Here is a 10342-nt window from a genome sequence, read left to right on the forward strand (position 1 = left end):
TAGCTATGCCTTTGCCTCATGAAAGAATATGGGGTTTCTCTAACTAGACTCTGGGGTTGTCCTACCCCACTAGCAACTGCCCCAACCAGTTTTGCCAATGAGGAAACTAAACTACAAAGAGGTTAAACGATTTATCACTTTGGGGTAAGAAAATGGGGTAGCCAGGAAGTAATAAGGAAAAGAGGAAAAAGGGGAGATAAGTTGATCTGCTACCAGGATTACATTTGGGATATATGTCCAGGGTGACATAAACCTGTCAATTTGACACAGATTTATAAATTTCTCGTCTTCAAGAATACTTGAGTGGGGCACCTGGCTTCAGACTTTCTCTTGGGTCAGACTGATACTTCCAGAACTCTTTTATCTAGTTGGAACTTCTAGGACTGGGCAGGAGTTAACTTCACCTCTGGAAGAAGGGAGATGATGCTTCCTTTTCTAGGACCTTCTTCTCAAGACATCTGGTGTGCTGTTGGGACTGCCACAGAACTGCCTCCATCACTGTCAGGCCCAGGACAGAGGAGGATTAGAAATCAGAAGGCCGTGGCTTTCCTTTCTTTCTCTTCAAGGCTCTTCTCTGTGTTCAATGCTTAGCCACTCACGTGGGCATTTCCCTGATGTAAAGGTGGGCCATGGTCTTCCCAGAGTTGTTGCTTCCCCATCCGCTTTCACAGGTTGTTGTATGAGAGCCGGTGGGTAAGAGGTGGATAGATACAACTGTGGGTTATTACTATTATTATTAGTAGTAGTAGTAGTAGTATGCGTGTTTGATGAAAGCTGAAATCTAGGTTAGGATAATTTCCCTGAAGTTACGACTAGTGAAAAATTCTCCTACAGTCTGGCCTGTGTCACATCATTCTGACAATGCCAGGAATTTATCTGGCATCCGTTTTTATGGAACTCGAAGAGATTAACAGATGTGATCCAGTTTTCCTCCTAAATCCTGGATGTAGCAGGCAGCAAGGCATATCTGCCTAATAGAAATGTTGGATCACCAGGATTGAGGTGAAACGTTCTTTTATTTATTTACTTATTATTTATTTTTTTAAAAGATTTTATTTATTTATTCATGAGAGACACACAGAGAGAGAGAGAGAGAGAGAGAGAGAGGCAGAGACACAGGCAGAGGGAGAAGCAGGCTCCATGCAGGGAGCCTGACGTGGGACTCAATCTCCAGTCTCCAGCATCATGCCCTGGGCCGAAGGCAGGGGCTAAACTGCTGAGCCACCCAAGGATCCTGGAGGTGAAAGGTTCTTTTCAAGTCATATCTTTATCTGTGCTCAGAATGTGAGACGTTTTGCCTTTCAGCCAGGCCTTGTCTTCATGGAGCAAGATGTGTTTGTGGTTTAGCTCAGCCTCCCAAAGACAAACTTTACCCCTAAGGGACTGAACTTCTCCATACCATAATGAAAGTGGAATAGGAATCTAGTTTTCTAGGTCTATACTTACTCTTTTTTCTTTCTTTCTTTCTTTCTTTCTTTCTTTCTTTCTTTCTTTCTTTCTTTCTTTCTTTCTTTCTTTCTTTCAGAGGGAGAGCATGCGAGCAGGGTGGGGCAGTGAGAGAGGGAGAGCAAGAGAATCTTAAGCAGGTTCCACGTTCACCATGGAATTCGACATTGGGGCTCGATCTCACAAACCTGAGATCATGACCTGAGCTGAAATCAAGAGTCAGATGCTTACCTGACTGAGCCACCCAGGTACCTCTACAGTTATTCTACTTGCTCATGGAATAAAATCAGAACTTGATCCAGAATGTTCTAGACTTCCTTACAGTAAAAGCAACTGAAAAAACTGGATACATGTGATTGAGGCTTATGATTAGGGCAAGCATATGATTTATCTTGCCAGACGTACCACTGTTACCCCACAACAGGCTTAAACCGTCCTGGGTAAACCAGGGTCGTGTATTCACTCTACTAACAATGGTGGTGGCAGTGGGGTGTAATTTCCTAGAGTTGAGTGCTCGGCACATTTCATTCCTTAAGCTAATATGTAATAAAGTCCTATTGTTGGTGCTGAGAGAAGTAGATATGCATCTCCTACCCTCAAGGAGTTTACAGTGTTGAGAAAGATGGCTATTACTGAGTCAAAACAATACTGATGTATTCTTATTTTTGTCTCTGTTCTCATATTAATCTGATAGATTATCCGAACTTCCTTATTTGAAAGGAAATGCTGTAATATCTTTGTGAACATCGTTGAGTGAGATATGTTTTACAGAAATTCAGTTCTCTTTATAAAATGTTTCTCTTTTCTAGTTGACTTTTGAGGGTTTTTTCCCAACTCTATTCTTATTGGCCTACAAAATATGGTCTGACAGAAATATTTTAACAATAAAATGAAGTATTTTTTTAGAAAATTGTATTCACTTGTGGAAGCAAACATTATCTTGTGTAGTGCTTTCAGGTTTACAAATTAACATAAATAGTCACTCAGATATCCATGAGGACAGGTACATAGGGGCTACTTAACAAATACTTGAAATGAATAAATTTCCTATAATATTTGTATTTTGTCCAAGGATTCATTTATTAAAATAGGTTCAAGGTTCAAGTTTGCAGAGTGACTTAGATTTAGCAAAGAAAACTGATTATAGTAGAGTGTTTGTGGCTAAGAGGACATGGTTGTGAGGTCCATACTTCCATATTTTATAATCCCTATTTATTGGAGCAGATACACAAACTATTCATCAAAGATAAGGAACCATGGAGAATAGAGCATTATATCACATAAAAGGTGAGAGCTCATTTTTGTCTCCAGATGAAGAAAATGAAGCTCAATGAATTTAAATAAAATGCTGAAGGCTATTTGTCATGTGACATGACCAGGCTAGGCACTCAACTCTCCTGGTCCCTGGGTAGAGATTTTCCTATTATAGCTAGAGCTAGATTAAGAGGAGTGAGAGGTAGGTTAGCAGGCAGCTCTGGAGAAGGCCAGTTTGCCTGGGAGCTGGACATTCCTGGGAAAATAACAGAAGGTAACAAGGAAGGAAAGATATGTACCAGAACTCTTCTCTGAAAGAGAAGACTGACGTTGTTGGATGAAATATTTTGATTAAGTCATGTGCATGAGAGGTTGAGGTCCATTCAAGGGTGTGCTTGGGAAACTCAAATAGTCCTGAAGCTGCTTTTGAGGGAATATGGATCAGGGTTTGTGTCATTGGTTCAAGTTTGCAGATTCAGGGCCAGACTTGCTGATTGAGGATCTTGTTGAAGAGAGTATTATCCTTCAAATAAAGTTTGGATATATATTTTTTTAAAGAATCTCAATGTGAAAGGGTGCTAAATAATTGCCTCTTCAGGACTCAAAAGTCTGGGTCCAGTCCAGAGTGACCAAACTCTGATTTTCTCATTTGCAAGTCGGGAATTGAGACCCTTCCCATTTATTTTATTTTATTTTATTTTATTTTATTTTATTTTATTTTATATTTTTTATTATTTTATTTATTTATTCATGAGAGACACAGAGAGAGAGAGAGAGAGAGAGAGGCAGAGACACAGGCAGAGGGAGAAGCAGGCTCTCTGCAGGGAGCCTGATGTGGGACTTGATCCTGCGTCTCCAGGACCACGTCCTGGGCTGAAGGCGGCACTAAACCACTGAGCCACCCAGGGATCCGCCAAGACCCTTCCCCTTTAGAAACAGAAATATGTTAGATGTATCGCAACAGAAATATGTTGTGGTATTGTTACCATATAGATAAAGGGAGAGACTATAAGGTTTTTTTCTAATATTGTCTTCACTGAAAGAAAGAGTATACCAATCTGATAATAACTTTTAAAGAATTAAGCCAAAATTGAGGCTAAAATTGGTTTCAGTCTGCCAAAATCAATTAATCAATATTACTGAATGTGTCTTATGCTATGATAGTATCATTTTTCAAACATTTTTGATTATAGCATACTGTAAGAAATACACTTTATTTTATTTTATTTTATTTTATTTATTTTTTATTGGTGTTCAATTTACCAACATACAGAATAACCCCCAGTGCTCGTCACCCATTCACTCCCACCCCCCGCCCTCCTCCCCTTCTACCACCCCTAGTTCGTTTCCCAGAGTTAGCAGTCTTTACGTTCTGTCTCCCTTTCTGATATTTCCCACACATTTCTTCTCCCTTCCCTTATATTCCCTTTCACTATTATTTATATTCCCCAAATGAATGAGAACATATAATGTTTGTCCTTCTCCGACTGACTTACTTCACTCAGCAAGAAATACACTTTATATCATAATCGATATACACATACATAAATAGAATTGAAAAAACCCCAGATTATTATGAAGTGGTTCTTTCTTACCTTTACTATGTGTTGCACTTTTATGTTTTTTATTTTATTTTATTTTGTTTAAAGAGTGCTGGTTATGATCCTCTAAAAGGATATCATGGGTGTCTAATGAGTCATTACATAAAATGTAAAAAGCAATGCTGTAAACAATATGAGAAGAATTAAGGGTAAAGTTCCTATGGGAGAGAGACTTGTAGTCTTCTTGGGGAGAGAAAACTAAATTACAAACCATTGGATCATATTTTTTTCTTTATTATTTATTTATTTAAAAAATTTTTAAAGATTTTATTTATTTACCTGATAGAGAGCGACAGCATAAGCAGAGGGAAGAGCAGAGGGATAAGCAGACACCCCAATGAGTGTAGAGGTAGAAGCAGGCTTCCGCACTGAGCAGGGAGACTGGCATGGGACCCAGTCCCAGGACCCTGAGATCATGACCTGCAGTGAAGTCCGATGCATAACTAACTGAGCCACCCAGGCAACCCTAATAAGTTTTTTATATTAATTCTAATATAGTTAATATACAGCATTATTTTAGTTTCAGGTATAGTGATTCAACAATTCTATACATTACTCAGCACTCACTATGATAAATGTACTCTTAATCCCCTTCACCTGTTTCCCCCATCCGCCTACCTGCCTCATCTCTGGTAACCATCTGTTTGTGCTCAGTAGAAAAGAGTCTGTTTCTTGGTTTCTCTGTCTCTCTCTTTGTTTTTCCTTTGCTCATTTGTTTTGTTTCTTAAATTCCACATATGAGTTGAAATAATATGGTATTTGTTTTCTCTGACTGACCTATTTCACTTATCATTATACTCACTAGCTCCATCCATGTTGTTGCATGTTGTTGCAAATGGCAAGGTTTCATTCATTTTTATGGCTGAATAATATTCCATTATATATATATATATATATATATATATATATATATATATATATATATATCACATGTTCTTTATCTATTCATCTATCATTGGACACTTGGGCTGATTCCATAGTTTGGCTCTTGCAGATAATGCTGCAATAAATGTAGGGGTGCATATATCCCTTCAAATTAAGGTTCTTGTATTTTTTGGGTAAATACCCAGTAGTGCAATTACTGATCATAAAAAATTAATTTTTGAGGAACCACCGTACCATTTTCCACCGCGGCTGACCTGTTTTGCTTTCCTAGTTACGTTGCATGAGAGTTCTTTTCCTCCATGTCCTTGCCAACACTTGTTTCTTGTGTTTTTGATTGTAGCTATTCTGACAGGTGTGAGTTGATATTTCATTGTAGTTTTGATTTGCATTTCCCTAATAATGAGTGATACTGAGCATCTTTTCATGTGTCTCTTGGCCATTTATTTCTCTTCTTTGGAGAAATGTCTGTTCATGTCTTCTGCCTTTTTTCTTTTCTTTTTTTTTCAGAGAGAGAGACAGAGGGAGAGAGAGAGAGAGAGATAATCTGAAGCAGACTCCACGCCCAGCATAGAGCCATGTGGGGTTCAATCTCACAACCCTGATATCATGACCTGAGCAGAAGTCAAGAGTCAGATACTTAACCAGGTGCCACCCAGGTGCTCCACTTCTGTCCATTTTTAATTGGATTATTTGGGTTATTTTGGTGTTGAGCTATATAAGTTCTTTATGTATTTCTGGATACTAGTCCTTAATTGAATGTCGTTTGCAAATATCTTATCTTAGTAGCTTGTCTTTTAGTTTTGTTGATTGTTTCCTTCACTGTATAGAAGCTTTTTATTTTGGTGTAGTCCCAGTAGTTTATTTTGTTTTCATTTCCCTTACCTCAGGAGACATAGCTAGAAAAATGTTGCTATGTCCAATGTCAGAGAAATTACTGCCATTGGAACATATTTTAAGACTGTAACTAATTGATTGGTAAATTGTATGATGCAGTTGAAGAATGGTAGACGTCCAGCTTTTATCTGTGTATTTTCTGTGTTGAAATACACAGATCTAAGATAAAGAAGACCACTTTTACAAAGTATGCTTATTTTATACCGTATTTCCTATTTCCTAGCTGCACCTGTTTACATATTCTTATATCTCTGAAACTGGGGTATATCTTACATTTGATGATATTTTATAATAACTGCTTTTGGGCAGTTAACTCAGTTGTCAATGCCTGACTATTTGCAATCTTGGTTGTCATTGCTGGTGACGTGAGTGGATAGCTGAAATCCTTCACCGTTTCAGGAATAGGAATTTTTTCGATAAGGAATTAAGTCTTGTAAGATCAAATATCAGCATCAAAATTTACAGAATGTTGTTAGTGGCTTGAAGGAAAACCTCAGAAGCAATGATGGTGCATACTTCCAAAATAAAAGACTATCTCAGTAATACCATTGTTGACATAGAAGTCAGTGTTGTGTGGAAAATATTAACATCAGTAACTCTGAGCCAAAAGGTGATTTAGAAGAACAGAACTCTAAATTTGAAGAAGTTTTAGGGCTTTTTTTTCACCAATTAATTTTGCTTATATATCCCTTTTTTATTTACAGATAAGGGTTGTATAATAAAAAGGCTATGCCTAAAGAAGTCTCAGAGAACTTTTAAAGGAGCCTACAAAGTAAAATTTAAAAGTAATAAAAAAGCACTGTGTGAGTGTTTAATCAACAGCATTTTTTTCTTTCTTAGTTATTAAATATCAACGGCATCTTACACTCATGATCAGTCATAAGCAAATGCAAATTAAAACCACAACATTATACCACTACATACCTATCAGAATGGCTAAAATTGAAAAGACTGACAAAACCAGGTGTTGGTAAGGGTATTGCACAACTGGAACTCTCATGCATTGCTGAGAGGAATGCAAAGTACACAGCTACTTTGGAAAATAGCTCGTTATTTTAAACACACTTAGTGTATGTCCCAGCAGTTCCACTTCTGGATATTAAAGAGAAATCAAAACAGATCCTCACAAAGACTTGTAAGCAAATGTTTATAGTATCCCTAATTGGAAACAACCCAAATGTCCACAAACTGTGAATAGATAAATAAATTGTGGTATACCCCTATAATGAAATAGTATTCAGCAATAAAAATGAATAAAATATGGATGCATACAGTATCATGGATGAATCTCAAAGGGAAAAGCCAGGTGCAGAAATCTTCCTATGGTATTGTGTCAACTACATGGAATTCTAGAAAAGGCAAAAACCCTGTCACTGTATTGATAGAAAGCAGATCAGTAGTTGTCCAGGACCAGGGATGAGTGTCAAGAGACTCTCTACAAAGGGATGAGAGAAACAATGAGACAATGGCAATGTTCTTTGTCATGATTTTGGTGGTGGCCACACAACTAAATCCATTTGTCAAAGCTCATTGAATTGTATGTTGAAAACTGGTATTTCTTGTGTGTAAATTATGTAGTAAAAGCGGACCCAAAAAAAGCAAATTAAGGACTGATGGTGTCTTAGATTTTATGAAATATGGAATTTTTCTCTATTTTTAAAATAGTATTTAAAATATAGAGGATAACAAAAACAGAAAGAGCCAGCAATTATGTATATTTCACCACACAAAAATAACCATTTAAAAATGTTTGCTTTTTTTCCCCTATTAGTCTTTTACATTTTCCCCCCTCTGTATGGTTGTATCATAAATGTCATTCCTAACTACTTTCCTTGTAGAGTTGATGTTAGAAACTGTACAAACTCAATGAGAGGTTTCATGGCATTCCTGGTTGTTAATCTTATTTATGCTGATGTATTAAAAAAAAGTTCTTCCTATCTGAGTTCTTGTAACACCTCTGTGCAATGTGAATCAAAGAACTGGAAATATAGAAAAATTATTTTAAATCATGTGTCCCAAAGACACTGGATTTGATCATTGAGGAAGAGCTCTAGTACAGAACTAAACTATATTATTTAGAGGAAATATTAGAATCAAGGCCTGAAGATAGCAATCATTAGATACTGAGCTATATATAATAATCGGTAATTAGTGAACCTTGTTGAGAGTGGTTTCGTGGAACCTCTCAGTTTAATTAATTTACATAACTCTTAATGTAGGCTCTCTTTAGCAATAAAGGAATTTGCAGTGACATAAACTGAATCATTCTCCATATGCCTTTCTGTTCGAGCCTTTCTACCTTACAAAGTTAGATGAGGAGAGACGGCTTCAGCATGTTTGCCTATCGCTTTGTGGTTATAAGCCCAGGCTTAGCAAGGGTTGGGGTGAGGAGGTTTTAAGGGAGAAGGTCTAAACCCCAGCTCTTAGAATACAGAGCTATTCTGACGCTGAATTTTTGATATACCTTGCTTTGTATAATAAATTGTGTTTCATATATGTCCTTATAACTGTGAATAGAGTGAAAGGGAGACCTCCTTGGGATCAGGTGACTTGTCCTAAGAGCCAGATGGAAGCCAGTGTTTCTGAGGGTGGAGTAGGGGTGGGCAAAAGTGGGTTCCAGATATGATCCCCTTCTGATACTGACAGAAGCCAGTAGCCTCTCAATATGGAGACACTTCTTCCAAGGCTACAGACTTCTGAACTCTAGTTCCTGAACCCTGGGTCTCTTTGTCTTGCAATGAGAATTTAGTGTAAATTTCTTTCTTGAGTGACTACTATATACTTGGTGCTTTTCACAGCTCATCTCATTTAACCCTTAAAACTACCACAAGAGTCAAGTCTTTCTCATTTCCATTTCAGAGATAAGGAAGCCATGACCTAAGAAGGCTGAGGATCTTGCCCAAAGCCACATGACTAGTGAGTGAAAACTTGTTCTCCCTCTATCACATGGGAAATTTCTTTCTGTTCCATTTGAGAAAAGGAGCCAATACTTTTCTACTGGGATAAGAGAAAGGAATCTGATCTTATCACCCATGCTTCCATGTGAATTTATTTTTTCAGCCTCATTTCCCTCAAAATTTTAAAGAGTTCCAGTCCTCTCTTTTTTATTCGTATGATGTAAGAGCTTGGACAAGGTCTCCTTTTTCTCATAAGAAAGAAGAAAGTTACCCAAAGAAACTTTAAGCCAGTTAACTTTACTTCTCTAAGCCTTAATTTGTCTATCTGTAAAGTGGGGACAACAATAATACTGATCGCATAATGCTATGGTAGAAGTGGAGTGGAGGTAGTGTGTGTAAAGCTGCGAATAGTCAGGATTCCAGATTATTACCACTACTGTTTTTACAGAACTTTTTACATACAAAAGGAAGTGGGGACAGAAGTTTGTATGTAAAGGGACGCCTGGATGGCTCAGCAGTTGAGCATCTACCTGCAGCTCAGGGCATGATTCCGTGTCCGGGATCAAGTCCCACATCTGGCTTCTTGCGGGGAGCCTGCTTCTCCCTCTGCCTACATCTCTGCGTCTCTCTCGAATAAATAAATAAAATTTAAAAAAAAGAAAGAAGTTTGTATGTAGAAATATTTTCCCCTTCTTCTACTTAACCTAGTTTGAACAGAGAACTTGAGGGATGATATTTTTACCTTAAAAGCTCTAACTCCCTTGCTTTCTGTTTTGAGAGTAGGGAAATGAATTTAGAAAAAATTCAGTAGCCATGAATTTAGAAAAAATTCAGTAGCCATGACTGAAGATTCTCTCGGAAATATGTTCAGCTTTTTTCTCAATCTGGTTTGGTTAAAGGAAAGCCTTTTGCTGTCATTCAGTGCTGGAATAGAAAATATAACTGGAGTTTTGAAATATGAAATGTATTAACATGGTAAGTATCTAAATTATTTTTTTGTGTGTGCTGCATAATTTCTAAATGCCCCCTTGCCCCTCTCTTTTTCTCCTTTTTTTGGTGTTAGAATAAGAAGGAAAGGCTGCATGACAGTTAACTATCAGATCATAAAATAACAAGTTTAAAGACTCATATTCAAAAAATTGACATATAGTATTTGAGATATAAATCTTCCCATTGGTGCATTTATAATTAAAAGACCTGTATTAATAACACAGCTTCCATTTAGAATTTTTTAATTTGACATGCATTTATTGCAAAGTGTTGTATTGCAGGGAAAGGAAGATGACTAAAGACCCAGTCTCTGCAAAGTAGTAATTTAAGGAAGGATAAAAGGGAAAGGAAGAAGGCCGAGGCCGCGTGTGCACA

General features: G+C 37.3%; 1 long non-coding RNA gene across 1 annotated transcript; it reads left to right on the forward strand.

Annotated features, from left to right (window-relative positions):
• Window positions 1-5790: 5790 nt before the first annotated feature.
• Window positions 5791-10055, forward strand: LOC111095729. Its single transcript, XR_005357645.1, has 3 exons — window positions 5791-5842; window positions 8940-8996; window positions 9877-10055. It is a non-coding gene; the product is annotated as an uncharacterized LOC111095729 (long non-coding RNA).
• The last annotated feature ends 287 nt before the right edge of the window (window positions 10056-10342 follow it).

Source organism: Canis lupus, chromosome 4 (assembly GCF_011100685.1).
Source record: "Canis lupus familiaris isolate Mischka breed German Shepherd chromosome 4, alternate assembly UU_Cfam_GSD_1.0, whole genome shotgun sequence".
Lineage (NCBI taxonomy): Eukaryota > Metazoa > Chordata > Mammalia > Carnivora > Canidae > Canis > Canis lupus.